Raw genomic sequence first — 21,429 nt, 5'->3', positions numbered from 1 at the left:
GTCTTATCTATAAACAGAGGAACTTCATTCGGTCGAGTCGCACACTAAGCGTAGCAGAAATTTATCGAGACGTTACTGTATGCTCCCCTCCCCCCTATGGAATTGGAATAGAATAAGCCTGCGGATCCTGGCACCACAAAGTAATCATGTATCCCAATATCTATTAAGTATTTTCAACTCCCCAAGAGAGTAGGAGAGGAGGGAACGGGAGGGGTGGGGGGTCGGAAAGTAGGAATAATTATCCCATATCCCGGAATACCCGAATCTTTATGCCTAAAACCCCATAGATGGTTTGAGCTGGGTGGTAGCAATAACCAATACGAGCCCTGATAGTTTGGAGGGGGACTCTACCTTCTCTGGCCCACTCAATGCGAGCCATTTCATTACCATTGAGACGCCCCGCTATTTGTATCCTAACGCCCCCACTATTAGTTTCTCTAATTAGTTCAATAGCTTTTTTCATAGTCCTACGGAAAGCTACTCTATTCTCTGATTGTGGAGCAATATGTTCCGCCGGAATTCTCGGTTCGCCATACGGCTGGAGGATATTATTCGGGATTATTTGAAGCTTCCGATCCCAAAACCTAATGATTCTTCCATATTCGCTTTCAATTGGTCGATTCCCAGGCTACGTCCCTCAATCAATAGATCTGGAAATCCCGTATGAATTTCTATCTGAATTAGGTCCGTCTTCCGGTAGATCTCTATATGTGCAATTCCCCCATAATTTGAGGAATCCCTTATATGCTTCCGTACATACTCCCTAACGCAAGTACGTATTCTCTCATCTTCCTCGGGGAATCTCGGATAATCTTTTGGTTGCGCGAACCAGTGGGAGTAATGCCTCTGATTTATGCCAAGTCAAAAACCAAGTGGATGAATCTTTTGCCCCGTAGATGTTTTCCTGTATTTCAATACCAATATCTACCCGGTATATATATATATATACACATATATATGTATATATATATACATACAACCCCTCCCCCACTTCTACTTGTCAATATGTAGTTAGTATCGGCTCTACCTTTTGCTCTTCATTTTAGTAATCACGTGACAGGTAGGTTTTCTGATTGGGTAACCACGTCCCTGAGCCCTGGGTCGAAATCTCTTCAGACTGGTACCGTTATCCACTCAGGCTTCGCTGATGAACGAATTAGATTTAGTCAATCCATAATTGTTATTAGCATTTGCGGCTGCGGAAAGGATCAATTGCAATATGGGGTGACATGCTCTGCGAGGCATAAATTCGAGTAGTACAAGGGCTTGTTCATACGAACAATTCCGAATCTGATTAATGACTCGTCGTACTTTTGTAGACGACATATTAACACGTCTGGACGAAGCTTGCGCCTCCTTTACCTCTGATTCTTTCTCGGTTCCCATGAAATATGATTCCCCAATTATCGACGAGATTTTTTATCGCTTCTGGCATGTCCCCGGAAACTCCGGGTAGGTACAAATTCACCCAGTTTGTGACCCACCATACGGTCAGTTATATAAATGGGTAGATGCTCCCGCCCATCGTAAACAGCAATGGTATGACCGATCATGATAGGAACTATTGCGGAAGCACGAGACCAGGTTATTATTATCTTTTTCTCCTTCCGGATATTGAGAATTTCGATTCTTCTTACTGGATCATTAGCTACAAAAGGACCCTTCTTGAGTGGACGTGCCATAGTTAATTACCCTCCACCCAGTCTTTCTACCAATTAATTACTTTTACGGCGGCGAAGGATGAACGGATTGCTGTATCTACCGCTTTCCCGACTCCTCATTCCGAGTGCCGTACAACCCCATGGAGTTAATGGCTTCTTCCTACCGATGGGTGTTCTGCCTTCCCCCCCCCCATGCGGATGATCGACGGGATTCATAGCTGTACCCCTCACTTTTGGACGTTTACCTAACCACCGCGTAGATCCAGCCTTTCCCGAACCCTCATTATTGATGTCGACGTTTCCGACTCGTCCCGCAGTAGCTAAACAATTCTGAGATACTGAACGAACCTCGCCGGGGGGTAATCTTAATGTAGCCAATCAACCATCCTTTGCAATCACTTTTGCCGTAGCACCAGCCGCTCTAACTAATCATCCACCTCTCCCGGGTATTACTTCTACGTTATGTATGACCGTACCTAGAGGTATCTTGGTTGAAGTAGACCCTTTACTCCCCAGTATTCGGGATAGAATCTCTTCCCAAACTGTACGAGCCCTTTTCAAAGCATACAGCTTTCCGGATACAGAAAGGCGATATCCTCGCCGGATGTCGCCAACGAGAAATGAAAGTACCAGTTCTAGGGTAAACTCGCATATCCAGCTTTTTCTACACCCTCGGGTTCTCCACCGGCATCTGGCTTCTGTCTCGCAACTCATTCAGCAACAGAATCAATGAATTCAGTCATTCACGCCAACATCATTGATGTTCTAGATAACTTAGGAGACATTTTCAATACCGGGATTGAGTCCCCCCGGGAGACTCATTCTCACTCCGCTTCGTGGCTTCGATTCTGCCTTTGACCGTCATACCGAACGCGGCGAGTGACCCGTTTCCTCTGCCTTTCGGCCACACCGAACAGAGGATGCCCCTTTGATTTCTTGTCCCTGTTCGAGACCATCCAGTTCTCTCCATATTATCCTACCTCTGCAGGTTAATAGCTATTTGATACTATTACACCTGACCACCCGCTATTGTCCCTCCTCGGTTTCCCTATCGAAGTCCACCTCGGAAGATCCAAGAATCTCGAGTCTAGTGTTGGGTTTATGGACTCAACCCTAAATCCAATCGGTTATTTCCGAATACGTGAATCACTTATTCGAGTCGCACTCAAAGGTAGGGCATTTCCACTTGAAATAGATGCTTCGGGGCTGGATACTACAGTGTCTCCGATTTCTACCCCTCAAGTATGTAAGATATGTTTCTTTTCACCATCCACATAATTCACGAGACATATGTATGCATTGCGGTTGGGGTCGTACTCGACACTTGCCACTCTTCCAACAACATCTTTTTTATTCCGTCGGAAATCAATTTCACGATATAGTCGTTTATGACCACCTCCTCTATGCCTAGCAGTAATAGTCCCTCCACTAGTACGTCCGCTCCTTGGTCCCACTACCACGAGTCAGTCCTTTCCGGGATTTACATCTCGTCACTTCTTCAAAACTTGAAACGGATCTATTGCGTGTGCCAGGCGTATAGGCTTTATATAATCAGATAACCATATCTCCTCTTCCTCCTTGTCGTTAGTGAAATTTGCGGGGGTTACTTGCTCAGAAATAGCGGAATGGAATCATTTTTGTGAAGCGTAATAATCATTCTCTTACGATGCATCGACCCGGACGCTCTACCCCTACGCCTTCTATCTGGTAGTCGGTGACTATTCATGTGTCTTACTTTAACGTTGAAAAGTTGCTCAATCCAATTCTTGACTTCAGTCTTGTTCGATTCTGGATTCACATCGGAGGTATACTGGTTTCGTTGCAATGGAGGAATAGTTTTTTCAGTAAGTATCTGATTTATCAATTTATCCATAATTTTTCTCGTGTCCCTTTAGCTCTTCCAATTCAAACAAACCTCTTACTATCCGAATTCATAATGCTTCCACTTCTTGGTTCCCGTAGATTTTCGGAACCCATTATACTCCACCTCCCTATTTCGGTTACTCACTTTGTCACCCGAATGAAACCCTCTCCCCCATTTGTTTGCATCCAACAGGAGTCGAACCTGGAATTCGCCAATTATGAGTTGGGTGCCTTGACCGTTCAGCCATGGATGCTAGTTAATCCCACTTGTGGTATAATACAGTATAATCTTTAAGGTCCCGTCACTCACGTTTGATGTATTAGGTATCCACGTTGGTAACTACCATTTTAAAAAGGAATCACTGATAGGGGATTTCCCGAGAAGCTACCAATTATTACTCATATTGAATTACCGAGGAAGAAGTGGATTTGATACACACACGGGGAAGGTTCTGGGAGCTTAGAAATCTCTTACGAACTAGGAGCCGTGTGAAGTGAGAATTTCATGCACGGTTCTGAATGAGCGGGAAGATCGAGGATCTCCTCTCCGACTCTAACTCTCCTACACCAGTCGTTGCTTCTTTTTCTGCTACTTCCAAAGTAGCAGCTCTAGCTTTATCTACACGACTCCTCGGTATTACTTTCTCATACCTATCCAGTGAATGGCATCTCGCTTTGGGAATATTAGCTACCCTTAGCATGGTATTGGGGAATCTAATTGCTGTTACTCAGACAAGCATGAAACGTATGCTAGCATATTCCTCCATAAGCCAAATCGGATATATTCTGATTGGAATACTTGCTGCGGATCCTGATAATGGCTATGCGAGTATGATAAGTTTATACTTCTATCTACATATTCATGAATCTAGGGACTTTCGCTCGCATCACTTTATCTGGTTCACGAACCGGAACTGATAACATTAGGGATTATGCGGGACCATACATGAAGGATCCTGTTCTAACATTCTCTCTAGTTATACGTTTACCATCCCCAGGGGGTATCCCTCCATTAGCAGGTTTTTCCGGTAAACCCTACCCCTTCTGGCATGGATGGAAAGCTGGCTCGTACCCATTAGTTCTGGTAGCTCCCATTACAAGTGTCATTTCTATATATCACTATCCGAAGATAATTAAATTAATGTTCACCGAAGGGGGGTGACACATCAACAATTTACATACAGGATCCATTAGTTTCTCCATCTACTTCGATTTCGAAGAGTTCCATTGAAATAGCTATGATTGTTCGTGTACCAGCATCAACTCTACTGGGTATATCAATGGATCCCATCATCGAGATTACTGAATACCTCATTCCAGACCTATTTTGAGTTGTCACATGAAATAATGGAATCTTTCTGAATGATTTGTATCCAAAGCCACTTCCGTCGCTCCAACTAGTCCATTTCCGTAATTGGTGATGAAACAGTGTCGGAGAAATGATCACGCGCCTCCCAATGATCATTCGTCTCTTCCGGAGGAGATATAAGTATTTCCTGATGGTATCCATAATATTGTTCAATCCTTTGCAGTACTACAAGGATTGAACCCTCCTAATGGTACATGCGACTAAGTGATTCCCATATGGGAGCGGTTGTGTAAATGATTCGGTTCACACCCCCAGTCTTCTGCTCCGTAGCAATTCAGGTCGCTTCCCGATGAATTCCATGCTCCAATTTCGTCTAATGGATAAGTCATTTCATCCGATACCTGTACGTTCAAGGCGGGGTTGCCTTCAGACTTCTAGAAGAAAGCAAAAGAGACCAATTCTTCTTTCCGCCGCAGATTCTTTCAATTTAATAGAAACGGGGGTTGCGCTCGACGGCATTCTGATGTACACTATCAATGGATCAAATTCAGAAATCCTTTCGAGGGGACTCAAAATCTTTGGACTTGAAATCTTTCTCGTCAAATCTCCCTCTACTGAGACCGAGGGATCTCAAAACGAGAGTGATAGATAACAAGGAAAATTAGGTCTTGCAATCGACGGCATTCTGAGTTACAATAGAAATGGGTCGAATTCATAGATCCTTTCGAGGGGACTCAAAATCTTTGGAATTGAGATCTTTCTCGTCAAATCTCCCTCACTGAGGGAGATCCGATCGAGATTGATAGATAACAAGGAAAATTAGGTCTTGCAATCGACAGTTTTCTTAGCTATAATTGATCTAGCTATGATTTCCTAGTGAACTGTAAATTCTTGGACAGGGGCAATTTTGCAGCGACAATCCTCTGGACTTTGATAGTACATCTATGATTCATAGTTAGTCCAGGGGACGTTAAATCCCTTAACTTGGAATCGACTCCTTATCGTCAGGACGATTTTGCAGCGATAACAAATTAAGGCCCATGGCGGTCCCCTGGAATTGAAATCAAATCCAAGAAATTAGGTCTTGCGCTCTACGGCATTCTGTGTTACAATAGAAATGGGTCGAATTCATAGATCCTCGAGGGGACTGAAAATCTTTGGAATTGAGATCTTTCTCGTCAAATCTCCCTCACTGAGGGAGATCCGATCGAGATTGATAGATAACAAGGAAAATTAGGTCTTGCAATCGACGGCATTCTGAGTTACAATAGAAATGGGTCGAATTCAATAGACCCTTTCGAGGGACTCAAAATCTTCCTTGACTTGAAATCTTTCTCGTCAAAGTCTCCCTCTACTGAGACCGAGGGATCTCAAAACGAGATTGATAGATAACAAGGAAAATTAGGGTCTTGCAATCGACAGTTTTCTTAGCTATAATAGAAATGGGTCGAATTCATAGACCCTTTCGAGGGGACTCAAAATCTTTGGAATTGAGATCTTTCTCGTCAAATCTCCCTCACTGAGGGAGATCCGATCGAGATTGATAGATAACAAGGAAAATTAGGTCTTGCGCTCGACAGTTTTCTTAGCTATAATAGAAATGGGTCGAATTCATAGATCCTTTCGAGGGGACTGAAAATCTTCCTTGGACTTGAAATCCTTCTCGATCGTCAAATCTCCCTCACTGAGGGAGATCCGAGCGAGAGTGATAGATAACAAGGAGGAATTAGGTCTTGCATTTGACGGTTTGATTTTGTATAATGTATCTAGTCCGATTCATAGACCCTTCCAGGGGACTGGAAATCCTTGGACTTGAAATCCTTTTCAGTGGACGGAAAATCCTTGAAGAGGACTTCAAATCCTTAAAGAAGACAGGGGACTTGAAATCCCTCTTCAGGGAACTGACAATCCTTGAAGAGGACTTCAAATCCTTAAAGAAGAAAAGGGACTTGAAATCCCCTTCAGGGAACTGACAATCCTTGAAGAGGACTTCAAATCCTTAAAGAAGAAAAGGGACTGAAATCCTCTTCAGGGAACTGACAATCCTTGAAGAGGACTTCAAATCCTTAAAGAAGAAAAGGGACTTGAAATCCTCTTCAGGGGACTGAAAATCCTTGAAGAGGACTTCCAAATCCTTAAAGAAAGAAGACAGGGGACTGAAATCTCTTCAGGGGACTGAAAATCCTTGAAGAGGACTTCAAATCCTTAAAGAAGAAAGGGGACTTGAAATCCTTCTCAGGGGACTTCAAATCCTTCTCAAAGGACTCGAAATCCTTCTCAGGGGACTGAAAATCCTTGAAGAGGACTTCAAATCCTTATCGGGGGACTTGAAATCCTTATCGGGGGCGGGGGACTTGAAATCCTTATCGGGGCGGGGGACTTGAAATCCTTCTCAGGGGACTGGAAATCCTTGGATAAGACAGGGGACTTGAAATCCCTTAAGAGTACGGGGACTTGAAATCCCTTAAGAGTACGGGGGACTTGAAATCCCTTAAGAGTACGGGGGACTTGAAATCCCTGAAGAGTACGGGGACTTGAAATCCCTTAAGAGGACTATAAATCCTTGGATAAGACAGGACTGGAAATCCTTGAATAAGACAGGGGACTTGAAATCCCTTAAGAGGACTTCAAATCCTTGGATAAGACAGGGGAGCTTGAAATCCCTGAAGAGGACTATAAATCCTTGGATAAGACAGGGGACTTGAAATCCTGAAGAGGACTATAAATCCTTGGATAAGACAGGGGGACTTGAAATCCCTGAAGAGGACTATAAATCCTTGGATAAGACAGGGGACTTGGAAATCCCTGAAGAGGACTATAAATCCTTGGATAAGACGGGGGACTTGAAATCCCTGAAGAGGACTGGAAATCCTTGAATAAGACAGGACTTCAAATCCTTATAGATGGAGAGAGACGAAGAAACAGGATCGGTAGAGGAGGAGAAAGGGTTTGCTCTTGACGAGGAGCTGGGATGGAATCGATACAGAACAAATTTATGGATCCTTTTTTCTTCCCGGGGACTGGAAATCCTTCAACAGGAGGACTGAAAATCCTTGGAGAGAACTATAAATCCTTCAGCAGGGGGACTAGAAGTCCCTCCAGGGGGACTGGAAATCCTTTTCGATATAGAGAGACGAAGAAATAAGATTGGGAAAAATAAGTAAAGGGTTGCTTTTGATGAGGGACTAGGATCGAATTGATAGAAACATATTCCGGACCCCATCCATAGAGAAAGATGGGGTGGTGGAAGTAAAAAGGTAAGGGAATAAGGAGTAGAGCCTCGATGGTGAAATGGTAGACACGCCAGATTCAAAATTTGGTGCTGAAGAGCGTGGAGGTCCGAATCCTCCTCGGGGCAGAAGGTCTCGTACCCTTATTCAGATCGAACCCTTATCTACTAAAAGCTTTATCAAAGGTTTATCAAAGATTTATTCTCTCTACCACTAGAGATTCACAATTCAATTGATTTTGCTTATCTCCCAAATGAGTACCTCCTCGGGGTAGGAGGTCTCGTACCCTTATTCAGATCGAACCCTTATCTATTCAAAGGTTTATCAAAGATTTATCCTCTCTACCACTAGAGATTCACATTCAATTGATTTGCTTATCTCCCAAATGAGTACCTCCTCGGGGTAGGAGGTCTCGTACACTTATTCAGATCGAACCCTTATCTACTAAAAGCTTTATCAAAGATTTATCCTCTCTACCACTAAAGATTCACATTCAATTGATTTGCTTATCTCCCAAATGAGCACTCGAAATACTTCCTCGGGGCAGAAGGTCTCGTACCCTTATTCAGATCGAACCCTTATATACTAAAAGATTTATCAAAGATTTATTCTCTCTACCACTAAAGATTCACATTCAATTGATTTGCTTATCTCCCAAATGAGCACTCGAAATACCTCCTCGATTCGAGAGACAAGTGGTCTCTCCGGTGCCTCCCAAACTCCCAATAGGAAGAAAAATCCTCGGAGGATTCTGGTCTTTCCAGTGCCCAACCCTCAAACATGGGATGCAAATTCCTCCGATTGTTGATTATTGAGACCAGAATTCTCCGCCGTCCGGGGATTTGGATATGAAGTATTAGGTATCGAATAGGAAACACCTTCTGCTTCTTTCTCAAGTGAGGCTGGGACTCAGAATCCGAGATTCGAGGAGATCCAAGTAGGTCTTTCAACGGGACTAGAAATCCTTATCAGGGGACTTCAAATCCTTGAGAAGACAGGACTGGAAATCCTTGAAGAAGACGGGGGACTTGAAATCCTTCGAGGGGACTAAAAATCCTAGTACCTGAGGTGGGACTGAAAGTCGTAGTAGCCAATTAGAGTGTGATGAAACTGCGTCACGAGACCCCAGTATCTGGACTAGGACCAGAAATCCTAGTAGTTAGTCGGGGCATTAGTTAGGATGTCACCAAGAATCCCTATTAGTGAATTTGAATGAACTAAAATTTTGGGATTCGGTTAGATGGTCCATCCCCTAAGGACCCGGGGTCCTTAGAGCCCTTCCAATGGAAACAATGGAAAGGACTTGAAATCCTGATTATCTAGTTGGATACGGGAAAATCCAAACTTTAGAATGAATTTTTGGAATGTAAAGATGAATGAGGGAATGCCCCTCCTTCCTCCCCATATTACCGTTGATCACCGAGAAATTGAATCTCCGGAGAATCTCAAACAGAATGGATCGACATCTTCATCAAGGATTTGTTCCGATAAGGATGTTGGAAAACTACTACGTCCTCTACGAACTACTTCCTACATTTTCCATATAAGAGATTCCTACTCCTTCTTGATTTCGAATGTTGCTTCCATCTCCCGAATAGGAAGACTCCGAAGGTGATCTATAACTTAGTAATTATCCGGAATTCTATAAGCAGAAGTTATTGCATCAGTAAGGGGAAAAGATGTATCTTCCTTTCACCAATTCGAATCCTGAATAGCCCTATATATTGCTAGGGATCCAGACTGAGTCAAGAATATCCGAGATTTATGATGCGATATCGAATTCCCATTCAATAATTGTCTTGTTATTCGATCCGGTGACGTCCCACTAAATCGAAATAGATTGAATAGGTAGTGGTAACTTTCAAACAACATGTTATGAATGAAAATCTTTGGATGAGTGACGATTCCGTCTCATCCATCTATCTCTATGAACCATAAGCCTGAAACGAAGGAATCGCTCTTGCAAATCTTCCATTGGAATGCTTTGATACGAGTGAATAGGAACAAATATCTGCGGTATTGCAAATATATATGCATGAATTAGGTTTCTTTGACGTATTCAAAGTGTCGTTCTTCACCCGAAGGGAAATTCTTCCACCGCTTGGTAGATAATTCAGTTATCGATTTCCGGTCATATCCACGAAGAAGAAAGAAATTTTCTAATCTTTTCATTTGAGAAATGTTTCTCGCGCTCCCTCCTCGTACCGTAAGTAACATAAAGCCTCCGTACCAGTTCTTGTTTTCGCTAATAAACTATGACGTGAAGAGGGAATGTTATGATCCGGCTGAGATAGAAGCATGGGATCCCAGTGAAGCGCCCCCCAGGAATAGAATTGGTTCATCGGATCGATTACATTGCGTTTCGTATTGATTAGATGAGTTGGGGATTCCTAATTCAAGAAATTGCTCGCGTAATGATAGATTATCCAATTAATTTTCTAATCTTTTAATGTCTCTTTGTCTCGATTTACCCGAGGCTCTCTTGTAACTGAAAAGATATCCTTTTCTCTTATGCGATTTCTTTCCACTAGACTTAATCTTATTCAATTCGAAATCCAGTTGGGGGATTTGATCCTGATTCCGATGAAAAAAGATCGAATTATACAAATTATTCGATTCGGATAATACTCTTATCGATTCATAACTGCCACTTCGCATGAAACCAAAACGCCAAAATTTGGGGGACCAAGTAATCCCACGCGACACTTCCTTCGGATCGAGTCTACTTCACTCGACTGTTCCATTTCAGAATCAGTTGGAATCTTAGACACCCCCTTCTTTGTAGATTTATAAGAACGACTCGCAGAGATTATATCTGGAGAATACCTGGGTTCGATGGAAGAAGGAAGAGGAGGACTATTAGCGAATTGACTTCTACTACAGATTGTCTGAACAATAAGAAATCCCTCAAAAGGTTTTCCGAGATACCACAGGCTAAGTTAGAATCATTCTCTACAACTTTATCAATAACAACGAGATTCTCTTCCTCTCTCATATCCATTCCGAACCAAGGATCACGAGCTGCTAATCCGGCCAATAGCCCTAAGATATGCGGAAGTAATAGCGAATTCCTTAATTGTTGACTCGGTTATTAAAGGTTCCAAATACCAGTTATACAAGTGGTAAAACCTCTTCTTCAGTGTATTACTACCAATAAATGAGGGATCTGCAGGGGAAGTATCTATCAAACCATTTTTCAGAATAGCTTTTCCTATATTGTAAGGAAGTATTTCATATCCAGAACCGAATCGGATTCCGTTACCTATATACGTAACAATTGAATTTTGTCTACGTAAAGCTAATTTAAATTGCACTATCGGATACAATCTTTCTTCTTCTAGAAGTAGTGATTAATTAATGCTTCATTAGCAGGAGAAAATAGATCTCGTTTGCTATAACCCGTAGTTCCAGACCCAGTACCTTCGAGAAAAGAGGGATCAGCTTCTATTTCAAAGCCTTTGACACGCGAGAGAATTGACAATTTCTTTTTGACGCTGACGCCTGTTAGACCCTCGGAGATTTATCAATTAGTTCGACCAATTCGGAGCTATTGAAGCTGGATCTACCTTTGCAGGTACATGAGTCGAAGCAATAACGAGATTCTTGCGAATGCAAGGATTCCTGCGCCCATTACCGATACTCCTCAATATTAGGCAGAGTAAGAATCTGGGATCGGCTTCTATCTGTGATACAGGCGATTAACATTCAACTCATGAATGTCTTGAATCCATATCGTACAGGGAGACATCTCTTTTGCTATTGCAAAAATAAGATTCAATCGGTTTACGCTCTGTTTCGAAATGAAAGTCCCACGTACATTATTGAAATATGATCTGTTGTATAACAACTTCCTCAATGGCAGTCTCACCGACGGAAAGTAGGAATTGGATGCTATATCCCTAACTACATAAGATCGTCAGTTTCTATGGGTCCTACTAGTGGAACTCCTTCAGATGGTAATAATCCTGATGAAAGCAAAATAGGTACGTCACGACATGGAATATTCGGAATGCCTTTTCGTCTCATTGTCGCTGAAAGGAGAATATTTCTTTCAAGGGCAAGAAGAGCCCACTTCTCCGCAGGATCCAACTCACAGATCTCGTAATTTGATAGATCATTTTGACGAATCCGAAGTAGGTATGACAAAAGATTAGATCCTTCTTCTGGGGTGGGTTTCGTGATTAATCCCACCGCTCAATGAATCGTAATTGGAATTTAATTTCGATTCATACTTGGAAATAGTTTTATTTGTCACTAGATATTGAGTCAGTAATTGTTTATTAATCTTAAGGGTGTCGGAGCTTTTCCTACGAAGTATCCACGAATCTAGTTCATTTTTCACAAGGTAATAGAAGATTATATTATTTGTATAATTCAGGAATCTCTTCAGGGAATGTATCAGTAGATCTTTCGTTTACATTTACCTTGTCGAGGGAGAATACATTACCTTTTCCAGATAAAACCCACGCATTGGGTCTATTAAATATCCGGTGATATTGAAACGTTTCCACAAGTGAGGGGAATTGGAACCCGAAACAGCAGATAAATAATGCTTGAGAAATGCAAGAACAAATAATATCGAGAAAACGAGGTAGGATGGGGCATACTTATTCGAAAATCTAAAGACTGACCATCTCGAATGCGACACCTGCGTTTAGTTAGTAATTTCTTCGAAAATAGAGAGATCTATTTTAGATAATACGTTACTGATGGAATCGTTTCTGAATCTTTGATCTTAGGCTTAACGATAAACAAGCTCTAGCATTACCTATATCCTCAGCAACTCTTTCCGTAATTCCGGGGAAAGTGTAATTCAAGTCATCACTTACTTGAGTACTATTTCTGGATATATCTCTCTAATCAGATCATAAAAGTATCTCCACCAGTTAGGGGTGAAAAACCGAGGTATATATTCTCCGAATGGGCTCCATTTTCTCGCAGATATTGTCTCTCCAAAAGATCCAAGAGATCTTATATTTGTTTAAATCCTTTGATAACTCATCGAAATTAATGAGATGAGATGGAAGAATAGGTTCTTTTTAGACACGTGTATCTGCAAGCCTCGTATTTTCGTACAGAACCTTCTCTCAGTTAATCCTGTTGGAGATCTTGATGCTACACTGCTGCATAATGAGAATTTCTTTGACCAATAAAGCGTCTCAGATTCTTCTGATTCCCAAAAATAACCAATGTGTGAATCATTTTGATAGAATTGATTCCCAATAGAATCATTCCTCGAGTTTGATCTCTTCTCAATGGATCCCTCCGAATCGACTTGATCCACTCCCGAATTTTTGAGACGGGGTCGAGATCGCCAATCAGCCGATAGCTTAGAGTTTATCAATGTTCTTTCCAAGTAATTTCCATCGCTACCACATGAAGATAGAGACGAATCTCCCGTTTCGCGAGGAGATAAGTTCAACCCCGTCAGTAGTCCTCTTAGATCCGAAATAGAGTCAAGAAATCTATCTGAATGAGTTAGTGGTGGTATCGCAGATTCATCCAGATCAGATGGAGTCGATTCGGTTGTTGCGAGTATATGATCAATAGTTTCCCTTTCCGTTCGTTGCGAGGAATTGGGTAACACGAATCAGACACTTGGGATTGAATAGATGAAGTGATATTTTTTGTATCTAAGGATCCTATTTCAAGAGATGGGATGACTTCATCACCGGAGCCCGTATACGAATTCTCTAAGATGTCAGAGTAACTACTGCTGTATCCTCCAACCAACGAATCCCTTCTTCTGATTATTGAGATAAAAATCCCTTCCGGCACAGTTCAATACGGGTAAATGCGAGTAATCTATAAAGTTTGGTGTATCTACTTCATCGGAAATGGATCCCGAAATACTCCCAATATTCCTATTCGAACCTTTCCCATAATTCAAATTATCCAGAAACAGATCCCAATCCTGCCTTCCCGTAGCGGAATAAGCACATTCGGGAGTTTTGTTCCAATACATTCGATACAGGATGATTCAACAAGAAATGGATTAACTGCGGGTTTTAGGAAGATTGAGGAGCCTACCGATTCTTCATCCATTAACAATCCGGACTCGATGAAGAAACTATCTTTTCTACCGAAGATTCTCTTGAGAAAGGATATCTTCTCATCGAGGTTGAGTGAACTCAGAAGGAAATCAAGCAGTGGATAATCTATATTGTTCAATTTATAGACAAGATAATCAATCCCATCTGTCGAAGCTTCTTCACTAATATACTTGGGAATAATGATTCGGTAAATAGATGATATATTGGTAAATTCCTTGGGATACTTGTTGTTCCTCCCAGCCGTACTACGAATAGTGATACCAATATTATTTAGTGCTAATATCGACAGATCATAGATTGATCTACCTAAGTCGGACTTTCTTATTTCTGCGAATACTCTCTTGGAAGGGGAAAAGACAAGTCTCTGATTGTATCAAGCCACCTGTGCACATTTGACCGAACATCTGGATATTCATCAATTGGGGAAATAATACATTCATGCAACAAACGCTCTATGTTACCCCTCCATTCCAATAATCTCTATTCAATTGCAATTCTTGTTACACCAGTAGATCCCTCGCCCCCCTCCCGGCTACCCAATTGATAGTTGATTCTGGATAGATATTCACTAGCTAATGTACAGAAATAGTCACGCGAAAAGAGCGTGTATACTGAGTAGAGAGATATTAACCTATTTCGTTTCATATACCCTAACTAGAGAGTATGTTGAAGATATGTTACCTCCCTCTCCCGATTCATCTGAAAAAGTAGGATTTTCACTTCCATCAGTTCTTTCTACAGGTACATCGAAAAGGATCTCTAAACGGTTTGAAATAATCTTATCAAGATCGAAGTATGCGCCATTTTGCATCTCTGATTCCTCGTCAAGTATTCCACCAAATGATAGATCTCCTCTCGATAGAAAGGCTTTCCTAGGTTCCTCGCTACTACTACCAATTCTTACCTTACTGGAAATCAAATTCGATTTTTTAACTCTTAAAAGAAATCCAGTCAGTCGGTTTCTTGATTCATTTATTAGTTGTGAATAGGCGTGTAGAATAGAAAATTCCCCCTCATTCCGTGGGAATCTAACCCCAATAATTGGAAGAACCACTTACGATTCTAGGAAGAATCAATACATTTATTGGAATCATTTTCTGCTATTCCCGCTACAGAAGGGGAGAAAGGATCTCCCAACAATAAAGGAGAGTCGAGTGTAAAATGCCGACAATCTCTCTCTACTTTCCATAAATGAGATATTCTTCCGATACCGAAAGACACGGAATTCTTATATCATTCTTCTGCCAAATATGTCTTAATAGGAGTTCCATCGGCGGTGGGACCCATACCTAGTTCATGTATAGATGATTCTGTTGAAAAGCCGTGACTCACCGCCTCTGGAGATCATCAGTGGATATTGCTCTTTCCTCCGGAGAGTAACTGCCTACAAAGCCATTTCCTGATCTTTTCATTGAATCATATTCTGGATTTCTCTCCTCACTTCAACTAGATAAACAAGTATCTTCGATAGGTATCTCCTTCCCAACCTTCTGATTTCTGGAATCAGACTCATCCCTTGAGTTGCTATGAAAAGCCTCAATTCTCTAGATGTCTCTATTTGTGAGGAGACATACTTCGGAAACCACAGGAAATTTCTAGTAATATACTTGGTACCTCAGTGAGTAATTGATTATCCGATAGATAATCAAGTTCGATAAATCTCTTTTCTAAGAGAGATCTCGTTAGATTCAATTCGCGCTCATCCTTATTCCATGGAGAAGGACTTTGGTGACAGGAATGCCACATATAAAAATCGGCGTAATCCCGGAATAGTGTCCAACTCCCCTCGTCAATGGAATTTAACCAATCTCTTATATCGCTATAGGATAGGGATACACCATCACGAGATGACATTGTATTCTTATGGGGTGGAAATAGAGACAAATTGGAGAGACCCTTCCGCTCGGAATAGAACGGTGATTCATCTCCCTGCCGATCTACTGAATCCCTGGATTCGAGTAACATTTTGTCCCAAAAGTCCCGATATTACGGGAATGAAGGAATCGCTTCTTAATGTTGCTGTTTGTAGCCAATTAACCCTTTGCTTGTCATGGATTTTCCGGAGAAGTAACGAATCAGAATCATTTTAGTAACAGTCATCCTTACGAAGTTATCACATTTATATAGAATTCAAAAACTCATTTGAATCTTCTAGATTCTTATCCCCCAGTGATTTTTCAATCCTCTCAGTCACATCTCTGGATATATTCTTGATGGGGAGTGGATCCCTCATCAGCCGGACCCTCCATCCATCTGAAACCGAAGGATCCATCGCACTATATATGGGAACTTGCGGTTCTTCCCTCGTCGAAGTTGTGGAAATATTTCCGTTGAATCCGAATAGTAAGAATTAAGTGTCTTTCCCTTTCTATCCTTTTCAGCAGGTGAGCATCTTATTGATAGAGAAAGAGGATAGAAGGATTCAACAGAATTTGTTGCTGGTTTTTTTTACTACTCCACCAGTTCTATTAATTAGTTTCGCTAGATCTATAGAACCTCCTTCGATCAAATTTTCTCTCACCTGAACGATGCATAGGAATTGGTATTGTTAGTAACATCAGGATTCCCGGAGTCACGCTATTACCCCGCTTCATTGAATCGCGCAGATTCCGTAAAAGATTGAACTCAGAATTCATAAGTCAAATAATTTTGATGGAGGGTTCATAACTGGAGAATAGACCAATTAGAAATTCCCCTAGATCTTGATTTTTCAATGATTTCAAATGAGTAGTGGAATCCATCGGTTTCTGCTAACTTCGGAACTTCAGAGAATAAATCTGGACTTCTTACTTTTTCTTCTCCCACTTCTCTTACCTCATGATCTCTCTTCACTTTATCTATATGTGGTAAGATACTACCCACCTCTCACATTCCATTATATAGATAATATCGAAAGATTCAAGGCCCAATGGAGTGAGTACTTTCGATGTGGTGATTTGTGGGTGTATTCGTACCTACCTGAAGCTGTCTCGGGAATCTCGAATTGTTGAAGAAACCTATCTATGTCTTATCTATCTCCTCATCAACTTATTTTATTCCGAGTGATAAAGACGAGTTCTCCAACCTGATGGGCGAACGACGGGGATTGAACCCGCGCGTGATGGATCCACAATCCATTGCCTTGATCCACTTGGCTACGTCCGCCCCCTACTTTCCCTATTCAGCTTTCTTAACTGGGAGAATACAAGATCTACTAGGGTCATTCATTCGATGCGCGTACGTATTATTCGTCTATATATTAATACAAGAAAAAATATGTTAGGTGAAAAATGTATTCTCAATCTATTCCAGTGGGTACGGGACTACAAGCGTTCCGCTAATCAGAATGAGAATATCTTTGATTCCCATTCTCTGTAATCCTAGAAGGGTGTTTCAAAGATTCCCCAGAATCCAAGATTGGAACTGATAATTGTAAGATTATGGCGAGATATTACTATTATTTCTATTCATTCCATCGGACGAATCTCCATTAAATACCAAACCTTATGCGAGGTTTGGTATTTAGTGATGCTGCACGAACCAGACAGGTATTATCCGTTTACAGAAGGAGCTTCAACAGAAGCTAAGTCTAGAGGGAAATTATGAGCGTTACGTTTCATGCATAACTTCCATACCTAGGTTAGCACGGTTGATGATATCAGCCCAGGTGTTAATAACACGACCTTGGCTATCAACCACGGATTGGTTGAAGTTAAAACCATTCAAGTTGAATGCCATGGTGCTGATACCCAAGGCAGTAAACCAGATGCCTACTACGGGCCAAGCGGCTAAGAAGAAGTGCAGAGAGCGAGAATTGTTAAAGCTGGCATATTGGAAGATCAAACGGCCAAAATAACCGTGAGCAGCTACGATGTTGTAGGTCTCTTCCTCTTGACCGAACTTGTAACCTGCATTAGCAGACTCATTCTCAGTAGTTTCTCTGATCAAACTAGAAGTTACCAAAGAACCATGCATAGCACTGAATAGAGAGCCGCCGAATACGCCAGCTACACCCAACATGTGGAAGGGGATGCATAAGGATGTTGTGCTCAGCCTGGAAAACGATCATGAAGTTGAAAGTACCAGAAATTCCTAGGGGCATACCGTCAGAGAAACTTCCTTGACCGATTGGGTAGATCAGGAACACAGCGGTAGCAGCTGCAACGGGAGCTGAGTACGCAACAGCAATCCAAGGACGCATGCCTAAACGGAAACTAAGTTCCCACTCACGACCCATGTAGCAAGCTACACCCAAGTAGGAAGTGAAGAACGATCAGTTCGTAAGGACCACCATTGTATAGCCATTCATCAACGGAAGCTGCTTCCCAGATTGGGTAGAAGTGTAAACCGATAGCTGCAGAAGTAGGAATGATAGCACCGGAGATAATGTTGTTTCCGTATAGCAAAGAACCGGAGACAGGCTCACGAATACCATCGATATCTACAGGGGGAGCTGCGATGAAAGCAATGATGAATACAGAGGTTGCGGTTAATAAGGTGGGAATCATTAAGACACCGAACCATCCGATGTAAAGAACGGTTTTCAGTGCTGGTGATCCAGTCGCAGAAGCGACCCCATAGGCTTGCGCTTTCGCGTCTTTCTAAAGTTGCGGTCGTGGTAATTTTTGGTTTTCGAAACGATTGGTGATTACCCAAGCTGATGAGCCTGTTGATCCATAGTATATCACAGAATCCCACCTGTGTCAAATAATCTAATATTGATTGAATATCCGAAGAAACGGGAAGACTTCCCTTTGTTTTCGCACGATACTTCTTCAAACCTTGACTCTCTTTTCAGACGCATTTCCCTTTTATTATCATAAACCACGGGAAAGTCAACGTTAGTTCGGGCTCCTCGAGTACATCATGGGAGATGCCAGCTTTGCCTTAGATGTACTACGACTCAATCATCGATTCGAGGTGAGGGACATACAGGATAAATATCTGCTGGCGTTGCCTGACATCCCCCCCCCCCCCGAGGTGAGTAGTCCGCCCCAGGCGGAGATAGTTGAGAATGGTGGGAGTCGCGGGGATGCGGGCAGTGCCAATCATGTCGATCATGTCGATTGTGTCGATTGTGTCGATCATTCTAGTCATGTCGATCATGTCGATCATGTTGATTGCGTCGATTGCGTCGATCACTTTGGTCATGTCGATCATGTTGATCATGTCGATGATGTTATGGACTTTACGATTCGACACTAGTCTTCTCTTTTTCATGAGGTACTATACCAGTGACAAAATTTCCCCTATGACTTGGATATTCTTTCTCCCATTATTTAATTTCTGCTTATCCATATGCTTCTGGCGTATCTTGATTCCTAATACCCTGCGCTCCGGAGTAGAAGGTTTCAATCCACCAATAAGAGGTTGTGGATTGAAACGAACCCGGAACTAACGGAAATGGGCAAAGCCTTATTAGCTTCTGCCACCCTTGTGAGTCTCCTCCTTCTTCCGTACAGCACTACCAGAATTTCTGGCAGCATCCATTAATTCATCACTTGATCTTAAAGCCATACTTCGACCTGAACGTTTCGACACGCGATCAATAACCATCGGATAGCCAAAGCTCTTCCTTCTGCAGGTACTACTTCAACGGGGACTCGATAAGTCGATCCACCTACACGTTTGGATTCTGTTACTATATCGGGAGTTACCCTACGTATTGCTTGTCGCGGGACAGACAGTGGATTCTTATTCGTCTTTTCCTTAATCCGCTTCATAGCCTGATAGAGAATCTGATAAGCCAATGATTTCTTGCCATCTTTAAGAATACGGATCAACCAACATGTTTACTAATCGATTACGATAAATCGGATCCGATTCTATATTTTTCTTTTGTTCGCTACATTGCTCCGGTGTAACATGAGTTTACAGATATGTCGGATTCCGATTCTATCTCGACTGTATCTTAGAATCTTATTTGGGCTTTTTCACTCCATATTGGTAGGGTGGATCCGCGGTTAGTCGAGGATCTCCCCCAAACTGCACGTGCGACTTTCATCGAATGCAGCTTTCCATATGATTGAATAGAAAGTCTTGAAGTAAGTTCGGGTTACTTCAATGAATCATATTTACTCATTAGGCATTGAGTATCCGTTTCCTCTTCATCATCCCACGAATAGGAGAAGGGAAATCCCGTATTTCATTTATCTCACCAAGAATGTCCGTGGGTTTTATTGATCCAATTACCAAATGTTCACAAAACCTCCACTGAATCTCCATAATCGTAGTCCGAACTCGTTCTGAGAGAGAGAAGACATTCGAAGATTTTCCAAATAAATGGGAGTCCGGGTAAGACTCAACTTACTGGAATGCAATACCCTGGACACCGAGTTGTTTCACACGAATAAGATAATAATCAATCTCCGTAATAGCAGGCTTCGGTCCCCTTGGCAACATTCCCACTATCGGGTCGGCTATGCATTTGACATATCAGAACAACCGATACGGAATCATTGCGATGATACAAGTTACGACAATGTTCTTGCAACGCACTGGAACGCCCTTCTTACGATCCTTTACTCCTACAGCATCTAAAGTTCCTCTAACGATATGATATCTTACACCAGGTAGGTCCTTCACCCTCCCGCCTCTCACAAGGACCACGGAATGTTCTTGCAAATTATGGCCAATACCTGGTATGTAAGCCGTTATCTCGAACTTGGAGGTTAATCGAACTCTGGCGACTTTCCGTAGGGGCAGAGTTAGGTTTTTTTGGTGTAGTTGTGGAATAGTTGACAGATGAGTCAGTTTCAGTGTCACTCTACAGAACCGTACGTGAGATTCTCACCTTCATACGGCTCCTCGTCATTCAATTAATACTAAGAATAGAAGTACGAAATACTTTCGGTTGTTACCCGATACAAGAGGATTCACAAAATAATTTTGATATTCCATTCTTTCATTTTCAACTCCCTCCTGTGTGTTTTGCCTCTACCTCCTCCCTATCCCCCAAATCGATTCGCTAGTCTACTTACTTCAGTGTCATTAATATTCTTAAGAAGTAGTAAGGAGAAGGAGATTCTGTTCCTACTTCAACTTCCCCAGAAGTAAATAGGTATTCACCGTAGTATCTATTTCCTGCTTCGATACTACCGATATATACTTGGGAGAATTATTCTCTGATGTGGAAGAAATAGAATCTACAAGTGATCTGTGAAAAATCCTTCTACTCTCTAGAACCACCCGAATTGCTAGTGCTAATGATATTCGTTCCAATATGATAGAGTGAATTAATAGATAAAGGTGGAAGAGGGAGATATGGAATGGAAAGATGGAGAATATATTGATTTGATGGGTAGATTCGCTAATGAGTCTCATGTCTGTTTCCA

This window comes from Dipteris shenzhenensis, unplaced genomic scaffold, assembly GCF_047967505.1.
Source record: "Dipteris shenzhenensis isolate YYH24624 ecotype China unplaced genomic scaffold, Dip_SZ_1.0 scaf0116, whole genome shotgun sequence".
Classification (NCBI taxonomy): Eukaryota; Viridiplantae; Streptophyta; class Polypodiopsida; order Gleicheniales; family Dipteridaceae; genus Dipteris; species Dipteris shenzhenensis.
The sequence above is the reverse complement of the archived record's forward strand: the minus strand, read 5'-3'. Positions refer to the sequence as shown.